The sequence below is a fragment of the Manis javanica genome, chromosome 4 (assembly GCF_040802235.1).
Source record: "Manis javanica isolate MJ-LG chromosome 4, MJ_LKY, whole genome shotgun sequence".
Lineage (NCBI taxonomy): Eukaryota > Metazoa > Chordata > Mammalia > Pholidota > Manidae > Manis > Manis javanica.
Genome location: NC_133159.1, coordinates 56,195,823 through 56,211,241, shown reverse-complemented (window position 1 = coordinate 56,211,241; position 15,419 = coordinate 56,195,823). Strand labels below are relative to the sequence as shown.

General features: G+C 42.6%; 1 long non-coding RNA gene across 1 annotated transcript in view; it reads right to left on the bottom strand.

Moving 5' to 3' along the window:
• Positions 1-452: 452 nt before the first annotated feature.
• The window catches only part of LOC140848914 (uncharacterized), a 53,659-nt gene continuing 38,692 nt past the window's right edge, over positions 453-15,419 (bottom strand). Inside the window, exons 4-5 of the long non-coding RNA XR_012130207.1 lie at positions 3,063-3,154; positions 453-2,116 (exon numbers count right to left, since the gene is read on the bottom strand). This is a non-coding gene — a long non-coding RNA (uncharacterized lncRNA). The remainder of the gene's footprint in view (positions 2,117-3,062; positions 3,155-15,419) is intronic.

Sequence of the window (15,419 nt, the reverse complement as noted above, 5' to 3'; positions counted from 1 at the left end):
TTCCTGCAGATGTCAGTTTTCCCCTTTCCTTAGCAACCTGAAGGAGCATGAAATAGGTCGTTGATAAAATGGCTACATGGCAGTAATTAAAGACACTAGATGGGTCTAGCGGAGTGGACTTCCTTTTATCAAGATTGATGCAGTTACCACCCTGGTGAATACCCAGTTTCCCAAGAGAAGAGATCCAGTCAGAGCCATCAGTATGGTACTGTCCCTTAAGGTAACCTCGAGGTCAGCAGGAGATCAATTACAACAGGCCACCTCTGCCATGGAAAGGGCAGTGCACTGAAGTAGCTCTTGGTCTTACGCCCAGCAGAGGATCACTTGTAGCAACCATAGCTTGACAAGAGCAAGGTGACTCTCTGTACATACCCTCAAAGAGGAGGGTCCCTGGTACCCCAGCAGGCAAGCAGCTAAAGGTAAGGGGATTTGAGAATAGATGGTGAGGAAGGGAGATGATGGTTAGTATACCCCTGGAATCAGTTGCAACTGACAGCATGCTATCCTTACCAAAAAAAATAGAGAGGTCTCTCAGTATAGTGTGGTAGGCAGATATACTGTGAACATGTGAGTTGATGTGAATGGTGCAAGGGAGTGGATTGTATCATATGCCATCTCTGTTTGCTTCAGATGTCTCGACCTCACCTGTTTCTGTAATTGCCACTCTTGTTCCAGCACCAACAGTCACTGTATTGGCAAATTCTCATTGGACTGTAAGTTCATGTGGGCACAATCTAACAGCATTTTACACATGCTCACACAACACACATCTTGCCTCCTGCTCCAGTTGATGCTAAGGGATGAGATAACGGACTGGGAGATCAAGGGAATACTGAAAAAAATTAAAATGTGAGACAATATATTATTTTGGGTACCACGTATGCACAGCCTTGACATGTAAAGGAATTACTGTCCTGGGAGCAAACATTGACAAAGGAGAAATGGGAACAAATGGGTAAATTCTCCATCCTTCCTCTCTTAGAAGGGTGAGCTTGAGAAGCAGTGGTTTTTGTGGTCTCTCAGAAGAAAGTACCATGAGATCAGGTAACAGTCTCACTTGACTACGTAGGGCAGCTGAATGCACCTGTTTCTTGGCTCTCCTCTGACTGTCCCTGCCTCAGTCTCCTTCTTCCTCAGCACTGCTGTCCAGGATTAGAACCCAGGCTAAGGGCAAATGGCATTACTGAGATTTTCCTGGGAAAAAAAAATCTCTATCTATATTTATATATATCTGTAAAATCCAGGTATATAAAAAGAGAGGTCTATGTTTAAACAACCTCTGAAGAATAGAGTTAATACACATCTTTTCACTACTTCAGGAAGTCAGCCTCTAACTCTTGTTTACCAACTAGCTGTCAGTTCCAACTTTTCTGTCCTTTAGACCTGATCCAAATCCTTCAAACAGCACAACAAACACATAGAGGTACCCTGAAGAGGACAGGGCCATGAAGAAAAGGAAATTAGGACTAACTAAACATCGTGCCACACAAACTCCATATATTACCTCATCTAATCTTCACAGGTAGGTAGCATTCTTAACTCTATTTTACAGAGGAAAGAATGGAGTTCAGACCAGCAGCACTCAATTACCAGTGGCTGTGAATCAAGCTCATATTTTTTACATGCACACAATTTCTCCAAACTGGATTCCTTCATTGAGGAACCAGAGTTGTGTTTAGATATTACTGTTTCATAACCTGATTTAACTCAGCAGGGAAGTTGGCATTTGGGAGGCAAAAAAAAAATCCCCACAAACTATCTTGGCAAAAGCAGAAGTTACATACAGTTTTATGTAAAAGAAGATAATAAAAGAGAACAGAGAAAGTAGGAATTTTGGACTGCATTTGTCCAGACCAATGATTTATAAATGGTGTGATGCAAAATAAATTTGGATGTGCTGTTCATTTTTTATCAATATGCCCAATACATTTTGGCAGTCACTAAAGATATTCTATTCAGAAATGGCTGTCAGATTAAGCATGGCATTCAGTGGATTGTGCAACCCACAGTGATGTAGAGCAGAACAAAGCTTGCTGTGAACCAGAAAGGATTATATCACAGATTCAAGCAGATGCCAAACAATGCGCTGTTTCCTGGAACACTTGAGAACACTCTCCTGTGAATATAAGAAAGGGTAAGTTAAGATAGTTAACATTTCTATCAAACAGCAGCATAGGGGCTGAGAGATCAAGGGAATACTGAAAAAAAAAATAAAATATGAGACAATATATTATTTTCAGTGGTTCAGAGTGATCAGCAATGACTGCTGACTTGTTTACTGTTGTTAGATGAATCTTAATCCTTTCAAGTCTTGCCACTAAAAATATCATGAACATGAAAACTGTGAAAACTATTGTTCTAAGAAACCTATTTACTTGACCAGGCTTGCCACCCCACCTACACTGAGATACAAATGGAAAACTCTACTCATTACAGCAATTTATTGTGTGAAAAAAGCACTTTTCCCCACCAGTGCAACCAAAATGAAAATAAGACTAGCAGGATAGTGATCCACATTCATGGAGCTTTCTATCAGAATCAGTGGCATTCCTTTGAGACAGGCGACTTACCTGGACCCAACTGGCCCAAAAATCCTGAAAGGGAGAAGACATCATTCACTAAGAATGTATTCGGGACATAGAAGAGTTAAAAATGAAGCTCCCTGAGCCTCGGGCAGATATCACAACATGTATTTAAAAAGGGCCAGAAAGAGGTCCAAAAGAAGAAAGCAGGAGTTTTGCTTTAACCTGGCCATTCTTCCTCCCTTTGTGGCATATGAAGGAAGCCTGCTGAGAAGAGAGCATTTCTCCAGGAAACGGCAGACCCCACCGAGGAGGGCAGGTAAAAGTGGCACCGGCACTCCAGAGGGACTTTGAAACAAGTCGTGACCCTGGTCAGGCAGAGGCTGAGGAAGGCCTTACTGAGCCTGCTGGTTGGCTACAGCTCTTTCAGGGGGCCCAGCTGCATTTTAAGCTTGAAGTTTAAATCTTTTGCAAGATTTAACCTCAAGGAGACAAGTTTTGCTTGCTAAAAGACCTTCTTTCACATGGTTGTTCTCTTACCAAGATTTGATAATAACAACTCAGTATATGACATTGGCTTCCACACTGGGCTCCTGATGCTGTCCTGGAAATAACCAACATTTGAAGGTGGCCTGTGGAGAAAAGGACACGAATGAAAGGGCCACAGGGCACTGGGTGAAAACCCTAAACTCCATCACTTGCCGGTTGGCTAACAACTGTCTAATCTCAGTTAAATAGGAAAAATGATACCTGCCTTACCAGAGTGTTATGAGAATGATAGCATGCCAAGTGTCCAGCCCAGAGGGTGCTCAACAAACGTTTATTCTCTTGCCCTGACTGCACTTAATTTCAGTGTCTCCTTTAATCCTCACAACTCTAGAATTTACATTCTAGTGAATGGAGATAGATAACTACATATGAAACATGTACAGTGGTGACACAGCTAGATGGGAAGTAAGTAGAGGACTGGAATGCTGGTTGTGTGTGCTAATTTAAACAAAGCTGGCTGTGAAGGTGGTCTCATAAGCTGACCCTCAAGGAGACCTGAAGGGGTGAAGAGTGAGCCAGGCAGAGACCTGAGGAAGATGTTTCAGGCAGAGGGAACCTCCAAGCACAAAGGCCCTGAGGTAGGAGCATGCTGCTTTGCCAACAGGATGCAGTGGAAGGGAGGGCTTGGGAGGGGATGGGGGAGGCAGTGTGCACATGCGCGGGCCGGTCAATGGTGGGACATGAAATGAAAGCAGCACGGGGGAGGCAGCGTCATCCAGGGCTCCATAGGTGATGGTTAGCTTTCTGAATTTTACTCTGAGTAAATGGGAAGCCAGTGAATGTGTTGAACAGAGAGGCAACATGATCTTAAGTTTTTACAATCATTCTGCTACTTTGTGAAAAGACTGTACTGGGACAAGGCCAGAGCCTGAGAGAATTCACCAGTTCAGAGGAGAGATGAGGGTGGCTTGCTTAGGATGGTAGTGGTGCAGGGGATGAGCATTCAGGGTGTGCATCTATTTTTTAATAGGTGCAAAGGAATTTGTTTATGGATGAATTTGAGTGTGAGAGACAGAAAGAGAGATGTCAAAGATAACAGCAAGGTTTTGCTGTTATTTTTTACACTCCATAGAAAATCACCAGTGATCGTTAAACTATCAGCCTTTATAAGTAACCCTTAATTAGTCATTTTACCTCGCTAACTTTAGTTTCTTCATTAGAAAACATTTTGTGTTTGGTCCAGAGGCACTTTAGGAGCACTTCCCTCCAGGAAATTTAATTTGAGGATGGTGTTCCCTCTTCCCAATTCTAAGGGTTACTTCCCTAGCTCCCTCCCTGTGCATCATTCTACTTCCCTCCTGTTTTCTTCTTCCTCACTTCCCTTTTCCCATTCTGCTTGCCTCTTCCAGAGCCAAGGAGAACTGAGGAGAGTGGGCGTGACTTGGAAGAGAAGCATTCCCGCCCTTGTGAACTACGCTGGCTGTGCATTCTCAATCCACAAAGGCTAAATCTTGAACATCTACAATGGATTACGTATCCTTGGAAGATAGCAGGACCAGGGACCAGTTGCTTCTATTTGCATTATTACCTTTATTCTTGTGGCTCTCTTCAAAAGAAAGTATGGGGAACAGGGTCCTGTAGAGCTGAAACTTACATCAGATGTTTGGGTCTAGCTAAAAAGCTTCACTTTTCAGTTTTGCCTATTACCTCCCTCAGATCTATTCCCAGCACTCCTAACATGTAGACACTTGACTGATTTGAAAGTTAGACAAAGAGAAATTCTACTGGACAAATAGAAGTTCCTCCTATCTACTTAGCACTGGATTGCTTATAGAACCTTCTCATATTCACTACACCATTTAATCCTTCAGACAGCCCTATGAGAAAGGAAGGCAGGACAAGAATTATTTTTCCCATTTAACTGGTAAGGAAATCAAAATTCAAATGATTGCTGTTGCCCAAAGAAACAACTGATAAATGCAGGATCTACATGAAAATCACTAGAATGTGGGTCTTCCAGTTTCTAACCATAATGGTATTTCATAATAGTTGACACTTATTGAGCACTGTATAGCTTGTGTTCTCTGAATAGTTAAAATAAATCATCTTATTCAATATTTACAAATGCCTATAAAATGCATGTATTGCCTCTATTTTATAAATGAGGACACTTAACACTCAGAAAGTTTAAATAATTCAACTATGCCTCCATAAAGCTGAAACTTAAAAACATAAAATAAAGTTCCTATATTGACTTCAAAAAGAAAAGTTTAAATAGATTGCTCATGGGTGTTGCTGAGAATCATATAAAGAAGTTTGTATGAGGTTGTAAATAAGACTCCGACATAGCTGAGTACCTCTTCATTCCTACAACACTTACCCCTCCTGTTTTTTCTCCTGTATTCATTACTTAATGGTTTCCTTCCTACCTTGAGGCCATGGCTTCTTGGTTTCCTCTGCTAATTCCTTTTCCTCCAGAATTGTCTCAATTTTGGAGTCCCCTAGGGCAGATCCTGGGCTCTTTTTTCTTCTTCCTCTTCCTACATGATTTTCTCCATTACTATTACTCTGGATTCAAATACAAACTAATTTCTGAAAACTCTCAAATGTCCATCTCCAGCTTGACAGTCTCCCCTGGGCTCCAGGCCTCCTTCTCCTTTATCTCATTGACTTTTGGCATATCTGCTTGCCTGTCTCACTGATGTCTCAAACTTAACATTTCCACAATGGAACATGTGATTCCCTCTTCACCCGACTCCCAAACTGATCATATCACAGACTTCTCTTTCTCTGAATGTGACAGAACCACCTGAAACTAAGATTCTTTCCTTTCTCTCACTCCACACAGTCTACCAGCGAGTCCTACTGGCTCTGCCTCCAGAATACATCCTGAAACTCTCTAGCCCTCTCCGTTCTAAGCCCCCCTCCATGTTCATCCATACCTTCTCATGGCAGTCCCCTTCTCCCATCTGTCTTCTCTACAGTGACTTTTCTGTAAATGTAAACCAGCTCGTGTAACTTCCGTTTCAAAGCCTTCATTGATCTCCCACAGACTTAGACAATCTTCCTACACCTCCTGCCTTGTTTTCCCCATCTTTCCTTCATTATACTCCAGGCATGCTGGCTTTTCAGGTGTTCTTAAAACTTTTCCAGCTCTTTCCCGCCCCAACACCTTTGCTGTTGCCTCTGCCTGGAAAGCTTCTCTGTTGACCCCTCAGTTGGCCAGCTTTTTAAATCTCATCTTGAACACCATCTCCTATGAGAAGCCTTCTCTGACTACTGCTGTTAGTTTCTGTCACAGCACCCTGCTTACTTTTCATCACACTTATCATGACCTGCAATTATCTTATTTATTTATGTGTTTACTTATAGCCTCACCCCACATGAGGGCAGAGTTTTGTTTGCCTTGTCACTGGCACAATACAGTGTGTGCATATGTGTTCCTAGTACACAAAGCTCAGTAAATATTTATTGAGCAAAAGAAACAAGGAATGAATGAATCTCATTTAAATATGCAGATCCCCGTTTTCATAAATACAATGTCTTGGTTATGTTCATCCTCTGTGTTCTGTGTTCTGTGCCCTGCAAACTCAGAGAGGCATCCCAGCGAGGAAATAATGCAGAAATGAGCTGTGGTCAGAACCTAATCTCTGTTAAATAAGAACAAAGAGGACAAACTTTATCGACTCAAAAGAATCCAGGCTGTTAGGCCAGGGGCCAGAAAATTTTGGCTTTTTCACTTCCTTAGGTACATCACAACTTGAATTTCTGAGAAGTCATCCAAAGTATTACTATATATTACAAAATCCATTTCACTTAGCTCTTAAACACACGTCGTGCTCCATTTCAATATCGGCCAGACCACTCAGCATTTATAGGGTTGAAGGCCATATCTGACCTTGGCCTTCATCTTTGTCACCAAATGTCAGAAACTGTATCATCATAATAACTATTTGTCTTACATTAAGAGCCGACTGTGTGACAAGTACTGGCAGGTACTAGGTGCTCTGCATGTTATTTGTATTTAATCTTTGCAAAAACCTATGAGGAAGACTTTTTGCCCAAGTAATACTAGACAAATCTGAGGCTCAGAGGAATTACATTACTTGCTTTTACGCCAAGCTTGTAGCTGGTCAGAGGCAGAGACTGAACTAAAGTTTTCTGATTCCAAACTGAGCATTGTTTAAACTATATTATATTGCCTTTTGAAAAAATCATACCAATGTATTTTTATTAAGTTATTTAAATTTTTATTGGATAGACCATATTTTCTGATCAACTAATGAAATGTGATTTTTCTGTAAGAGACAACCTGTGTAAGCTCTCTGGCTCCCCACTACTCTGCTAGGATGAAATCCTATCAGTGATCCTGTCCCAGGGAACCATCTTAATTTGCCCTCCCTCGGTAAACAAACAGTTTATGACGTTAGAGTTTCTCTTAACTGAAGTCTCCTCAAAGAGGAAATGAATCTACTTCAGTAAGGATCTGTGAAACCCTAGGAATTCATGAAAATGTTGAGAGGTCCTTACAAAGGGTAGAAAAGGGTACCATTATCCAGCGTTATTTTCTATTTGGGGCTATTTAAAGTTTGAAAACTACTGCCCTTAAGAAAGAGAAATAAAGAAAGGAAGAAAGGAAAGAAGAAAGGGAGGGATGGAGGGAGGGAAGAAGAGAGAAAGAAGTGAAAATTCTTCTTTTTCTTAGAATGGCTTATACAATTAAGTCATCTTTATCTGTCTGGAAGAGAAAGATGGAAGACCAAGGGTAGGGTCTCTATTAAGACAGGTGAAAATAGATGTTTCTCAGCCCTAGGAAGGAAAGTTAGACAGAATGAGAGTATTAAGTCCTTCAGCTAGAATATCTAATAGAGACAGGAGAGTATAAGAGCATAGTTTTAGAGTCAGTAAGTTCTACTACCCGGAGAGTCCCCCACTTTTGTGAAGAATTCCTAAAAAACAGCACTAAAGTTGTATGGGTAAAAATTCAACAGGAAGTCATACAAACAATGTAAAAAGTGTTCTATCCCCAGAAAGTTAAACATATTACAAAACTCTTAATTACACTTTTGGTGATCTATCACCAGCATTTCCATATATTCTTAGGTTTCATTTTTCTTCTGTAATTTAACACACAGTTGTCCATCCTAAGTCCAGTGGATGACCACTTGAGACTTGCAGTATACCTACTGGTTTTTTATGTTCCATTTTTGTTACAGCAGCATCCTTTTCAGAATAGATGTACTCTTTCTCTGCCAGACCTATTCATGTTGGTGTGGCCCAAAAGGTGCTGCTAAGCCTATTGCTCTTCACTAGCCACACATTATCTCTAGGTAAATACCTGTAGTCCCATTGCTTTAAATAATACCCATGTGCCACTGTCTGTTAAAGCTTCATCACCAACCCTGATCTTTCACCAAAGCACACTTACTGGTACGACTAACTCCCTACCTAACATCTCCACTAAGATGTATAACAGACATAGATATCCTAGACTTGAAATATCCAAAACAGTGTTTCCATTCCCCAAAACCTGATCATCCCCCAATTTTTCATCTAGCTAATAATTATACCACTCATTGCTAAAAACAAACAAACAACTCTTGGGGTTTGTTTGCCTCCTCTTTCTGCTTCACACTCCACATCCAGTGTTGGCTTTACCTCCCAGTGTTAAAGCATTCATCTACTTGTCTCAGTCTCTTCTGCTGCCGCTCTGGTCCAAGCCACCACCATTCCTCCCGTGGATGACATGCAACAGCTTCCTAACTGGTCCCCCTGCTGCTGTTCTCACCCACCTTCATACAGTGTGTTCTCTTGACAGAAGCCAAAGTGAAGTTTTCAAAGTGTAAATCAGATCATGTTACTCTCCTGCTTATAACTTCCCAAAGTTTTCCAATTACACCAATACCAAAGTTCTTCAATAAAATCCAGACATTTTACTATGGTCTAGGACAGACCAAGCCACTTACTAGGCAGTGAAACCAATATACTAGTAAGTATCAGCATTTTAAGATAAAATAAAATAGAAAATATCAGAGTTTACTGTGTGTAGTAAGGATAAATATTATTTTATGAAACTTGTCTTTCAGATGTGTGTGTGTACGTGTAGTGGACTGCAACCTAAAATGTATTTCTTACTATGGGTTGCATTAAAAAATGTGGGAAGCCATTGGCCCACAAGATCCTAAAAATCTGTTCATTCACACTTCCTGTCTGATCTCCCACTCACCCCCTGTCTCATTCAAGATACATTAGCCCTTCTTGACTCCTAACTGTGTCATAGGGGAAGGCAAGCTTCACCCGCCTCAGGTCCCTGGCACTTGTCCGTAATGCTCGACTTTCAGTTATTTGCATGGATGGCTCCTTCTTACCATTCAGGTCTCAGCTCAAATGCCACCTGCTTAGAAAGCCATACTCTAATCTAAAGCAGTCCTTGCCAGCCCTCTATCACATCACCCTATTTATTTCCTTATGCTGCTGACCATCGTGGTCTGATCTATTTATTTCTTCATATTCTTGTCTTTCTTGGCCCTTCTGCCATAAACCACATAATGCAGGGCCCTGTGACTGTCCTGTTTGCCACAGTTACCCCCACACTTTTACCAGCATCTCATGTGAAAAGTTAGATTTTTCCATTTTATATGTACTTTTATAAAATAGGGACAACTTATATTGAAATCCTTAAATAACTGTAGTTTCATTGCTATGAAAACAAAGATGCAGCTGCTAAAACAGAACAGTGAGCATCAGGCAGGGCCCATGGGAGAGGCCGGGTGGCTCGCTGGCCAGCTGAGGGAGGAAAGCCCAGGTGTACAAAAGGTAATGTCTTGGCACACAGGTATGAACTTGCAGATTGGTTGTCACTGACCATTGAATAGTTAGGAACACTGTCGTCGTTTTTATCTCATGCCCTGTGGTTCCTGGCACCAAAAACCCTTAAAAACCAAATGGCTCATCTTGACTCCCCTGCAGATACAATGGAACCAGAAGTATGGCCTGCACCTAATGCCTTCTGTCCTGAATGGAGGGGACCCAGGAAAGCAGGTAAATAGTGGCAACTGCCAAGAGTGACAAGATGGGGGCAGGGCCAGAGTGGAAACTGTCCTCAAGGAGCCAGGTCCAAAAGTAGGCTCCAGATCCTAAGAAAAGGGGCCCTCACTCCCTTCACAGCCCCACCCAGCAGAACTGGGATTATGCCTCAATCTTTACTTAATTCTTTCCAGGTGTCTGATCATAAAGGGGCTTGTGTGGTAAGGTGAGGAGTTTGCATTTTCTTCCAGAGTTCTTTGAGGAAGCTCTGAAGAGTTTAAGGAGGCGAGTGACCCATGGGGTGTCTCTCAGAAAGGCTCCTGGCTGCTGTGTGGAGGGGGCTAAAGGGTCTGCGTGCTTGGGAGCTGGGATCTCCATGACAGACACTCCTGGTGAGAAGCAGCAGTGAAAGCCTGAACAAAGACAGGTGGTTTGGAGGGGCAAACCCTTCTGGGAATCTGACTCCAGGATGGTTAGGAACTCCAAACCCTCGTTTTCCTCTGTAAAATAAAGCAGAGAATGGCACCTATTTCAAAGATCACTGTGAGAATTAAGTGTGATAATGCACATACACTGAGTTTCTGGCACATAGTAAGTGTTCCATTAATGTTAGTCATTATTTTTTTGATCAGCCACTATTATTATTTTTTAGCACTGTGGGAGGCACTCAAGTGGACAAAGACAGACCCCATATCCAGCAAAACAGAGCACACATTGAACTGTCAGTTTATTCTTGCTAGTGCAGAAGGCTTCTCAGAGGTGAACCTGGAGTTATGAGTGAAAAATAGCTTTTGAGAAGCACTTAGATTAAAAACTGTGCCTAAGCCAACTGCAAACACGGAACAGAACTCTGGTCTTGACTGGGGTGAGCCCATGACTGAGGCAGGGGGGCCGTAAGGGCAGGCCAGGTGGGAGTTGGAATCAGGGTTCCAGTCACTTTTCCCCTGGTGTCTGGGTTCTGAGACAAGGCTCCAACCTTCCACTAGTGAGAGAGGCTGCAGCGATCCAGGTCCACAAAAGGTCGGGGCTTGAGGGCCCCTCAGCACAGGTTTTTGTCTGCAAACCCAGTTTCCGAGGTGCCTGAAAGTGTACAAATAGTGAAGCCAGGCCCAGCCGAGCCAATTCATTAGGACGCTTCAGCGCTGCATGCTGATTATTTGCTCTCCATATCACCTCTCCTCAGGGGGCTCAAAGGAATCAGCAAATCCCCCGCATCAGAGCTACGAATCCCCAGCACAACCCATTCACACACAGCGGGGTGGCTGGGGATTAATTGGAGGGGGAATGTTGTGAATTCCAGAGAGTTCTTTCTCTTTGCCTCACAGCCGGTGGCCGGGGATATTGCTACATGAAAGCTTCCCTGTCAGTATCAATCACCATTGCCCGGGCTGCTACATTCCAGAGAATGAATTGGCCTCATTTGGTGACCCAGCTGGGGTGGGGGGAGTCATTCCTGAAGGGTCCACATTCGTGGGCCCCACTTCTTGCTCCATCCGTGGTTTCCAAAGACAAACAGAACCCCGCAGGGCCCAGTTTACTTTTTCCAGGTTCCCGATTTTAGAGAAGTCTGGGAGTAAGCGGATCTGGAAGAAGGTGGGAAAGGGGTGGGGTGTGTGGGGTGGGCCCTGGGCAGGAAGTGAGCTGGGGGAAAGCCTTGGCTGAGAGGGGCGAGGAGCCCAGTACCCCCACGGTTCTCGTCTGGTTTTGATGCCGGCCGACTACCCCTTCCCATCCCCAGGCTTCCCGGCAGGAGGCCTGCGAGCTCTCCCCAAGGGGTCCGCGGCCAGGAGCGAAGTGAGCCTAACCTCCTCCTCGTTCAGAGGCTGGGTCGCGCCAGCAAAGCAGATAACAAGAAATGCAAATGTCAAATGTTTTCCTCAAGGAAGCAGTTGCTGGGAGCCTCGAGAAAAGACAGGAAGGAGCCTCTTCCTGGGGTTTCATCTCTGAAGTCTGCAGACTCAAATCTTTCACTAATTCTTACCTTCTTAAATGGAAGACTTGCGGGCTGCTTTCCCCACCCCAGCCCCCTGCGCCGTCTGAACATTTATGTCCCCTTCTAGTCCCTCCTGCTGCGGAAACCGTTTCCTGGAACTCCCGTCAAGGCGAGAGCCCAGAGGACGGACCCTGGGGAATGCACCAGTCCGGGCCCCTGCTCTCCAAGAGAGGTGCCACCCCTGACAGGTCCGGGAGGCTGAAGCCCAGAGCCGCGGGGTCAGCTGCTCTGGAGCCTTGTGACCAGAGGCAAACCTCTGGGCTCCCTCCACCTGGGCGCAGATGGTAATAACAACTCCTCTGCCTCCCTCATAGGACCCTGTAGGGATTAGTGGAAGAAGAGATTAAAAAGCTCTTTGTAATTTGTACAGTGCTCAATATAAGGTATTATGATTATTAAATTCTCTCGTTGGCTGCAGTATTGGCTATGTTAATGATCTTTATAAAAACCTCATTCTGAGTCTACCTCCTGCTGCCCAAGGAAGTTCTCCTGAAGTGTGTCCTGGGAGGGACAGAGGTAAAAAAGTATGTCAAGATACACAAAGAAAAATCCGAACAAAAACCTAACAGAAAAAATGGGATCATTATTATTTTCAGAAGTAAAAACAGTGATACCTGCAGCATTTCGACTTACAGGCGCTCAGAATGTGATGGTTTCTCATGTGGGCATTAGTCTAGGCCGGTTGTGCATTTTCTGGGGGATTCTTTGCCATGGCAATAGGCAAACACTGGCCTGAAAAGTGGAAGACTACTTAACTTGGAGCGAGGCAATTTCCTCTCTCCAGGCCCCAGTTTCCCCATCTCTAAAATATGTGAGTAGGACTGGAGTTCTTTAAGATCTTATCCAACACTTCTGTTTTATGATTTCCTGGATGCCTCACTTAGGCATCCTAACTTAGCACCGCTGAGGCTCCAAGGCCGTTTCATACTTGATAGAATATCAAAGAGTTTTATTTCTCATCCTGGGATAAAGGACTAAGTGAGCAAACAATCCAGAATCATGCCAGCCACTGAGGGACCCTCAATTCTGCTTAATCATAATGAGAATTTTTCAACATTTGGAAATGAATACGGGAGAAGCATGACATCATGCCTTAGAACACTTAGAACTGTGCAGTTGGCACAAGATCTCCATTGCAATTAGCAGTCTTCACACCCCCAAAGGCTTTAACACTAAAAGTGCCTGCTTCACTTAGTAACTCCACTCTAAAAACAGACACCTGAAAACCACAACCCTGGTACTGCAAGAATCCTAAGGAACACAAGGTCAGCATTCCATTTCACCACTGCAAGGTGCTAGATCTGAACTCTCCTGTCAGTTTCCCACCCAGTCTTTATCTCCCAGCTACACACGTCTGCCTAGAGAGACGCTTTTCTTTTCTTCCCAGCTGCTGTCAGCTGGCTTGTCTGTCCTCAGTGGGAGCCTTCACGTTCAAGGCTCCCCCAGGCTCCCTCTAGGGAGTTCATATACAGCCTTGACTGCTATTCTGATGGATCGTTTTAATTTTCCCCACTTTGATCATGTCAGTTTCCACTACAAACAAGGCTCACCAGAAGCATTGCTGGGCTCACAAAGGCAAACACAGTTGGCTTAGCATCATGCACCAGAGGCCAGAATTCTTCAGCTTTCCCTTCGAGGCTATTTTAACCCTTGGTTGCATATTTCCCAGTTAACACTTTTTACCTCCATTCCTCGCAACCATAGGCGTGTTAGGTTCCTCCAGAGAAATGCAATGATTTCCAGCCTTTAATTAAGGATCCAAGTGGCAGATGCAGTTCACACACACTGGAGCCAAGCCCTGGCTAAGAAGATTTTTTTGCTACAAATGCTCTGCAGTTCACTGATAGTAACTTCGGCTACCAAAAATAGCTCTATCGAGTGCCAGGAGCCATTTTAAACCATTTAGAATATTATCTCATTTAATATTGGAAAATATTAAGATGAAATAGGGATTATGTGGACTTGATAAGTGAACTGAGGAGATAGAAGCTAAGCAGTCTGCCCAAGATTATACAGCTAGCCTGCAATGGCACAGGGGTTTTAACCTGCATTTGTTGGGCTTCCGAGGTAGACTCTAACACTGATGTGTTAAAAGTTAGACATTAGCACTCATGTTGTAGTAGAAAGAGCTCTTAATTGAGTTTAAGGAGGCCAGAATTTAAGTCTCTTACTGTGGCTACCTCGAGCAAGTTAATTTTTTCTATGCCTTGATTTCCCAACCTGTAAATTGAGGACAGAATTAAATCAGGTTTTACACTGATGGACAGTGACTGCAATGAAGTGGGGGAGATGCTTGATAATACAGGTAAATGTTGTAACCATAATGTTGCTCATGTGAAACCTTCATAAGATTGTATATCAATGATACCATAGTAAAAAAAAATTAAATCAGGTTTTGCAGTGGGCTTTTTTTTTTTGCCAAAGTTCTATCATTCATTTTATTACTCATAACCATTTATTTCTCATACATTCATACTAATACTTGGTAACTTTTCTTTAAATCAATGCACTTTTTAAAACCAAATATCTTTAAACTTTATTAAGGTAAAAACCAAATAAGTTGCTCTAGATGGTAATGATAAAAATAAGATGATAAAAACAATACTATTAAATTCTAACTAGATACTCCAAGGGTTTAAGAGTTAGGCTAACCTTATGATAAATTGGAAAATATACAAGTCAGTTAAAGATACTGCAAGTTAGTTAAGATATATTGAAAGACATACTAACAAACACAAGCAAAGACTTTCCGGCCAGTGTAACCCAGTGAGAGGAGAATCAAACAGGAAAAATCTTTCTTACCACCTTCCTCAAAGTTACTTAACATCATAGCTATGTACGACCTAAAGTTGCCTCACCTAAAATTTTTTGCATACAACCTGTGATCCCCAATCTCATATTGGGGATGACATTGTGAGCTTCTCTTTCAGCATTTCCAGCTCTAAAATACTTTGATTCTAATTAGGAAAGTTAATATTAATGGATATTAAAATTGAAATTTAGTTCACTAGTACCCAGTATTTCCTAACCTGTAGAGAAAGTAAAATAGGAAGAGACATTGACAATAATAAGTAATCACTGCTATTAATGTTTTTGAAGAGGAAATAAATTAAGTCTCTTCTCTGGTAAGTATCTTCCAGAATTGCAAAACACTGTAGCCATGTAATAATTTTGCATATTTACTATGCCATACACCAGTGGGTTTTCAAAGTGTGTTTAAGTCCCTGGGGACAACCAATACTCTTTCAGGTCAAACCTGTTTTCTTGATAATACTATGATGTTCATGCCTTTTTCACTCAGTTTTCCAAAGGCTACATAAAGTGAGATACCGCCACAGATGGAATGCAGAAGTAGATACAAAATTTCAGCTGTCTTCCACAGACACTAA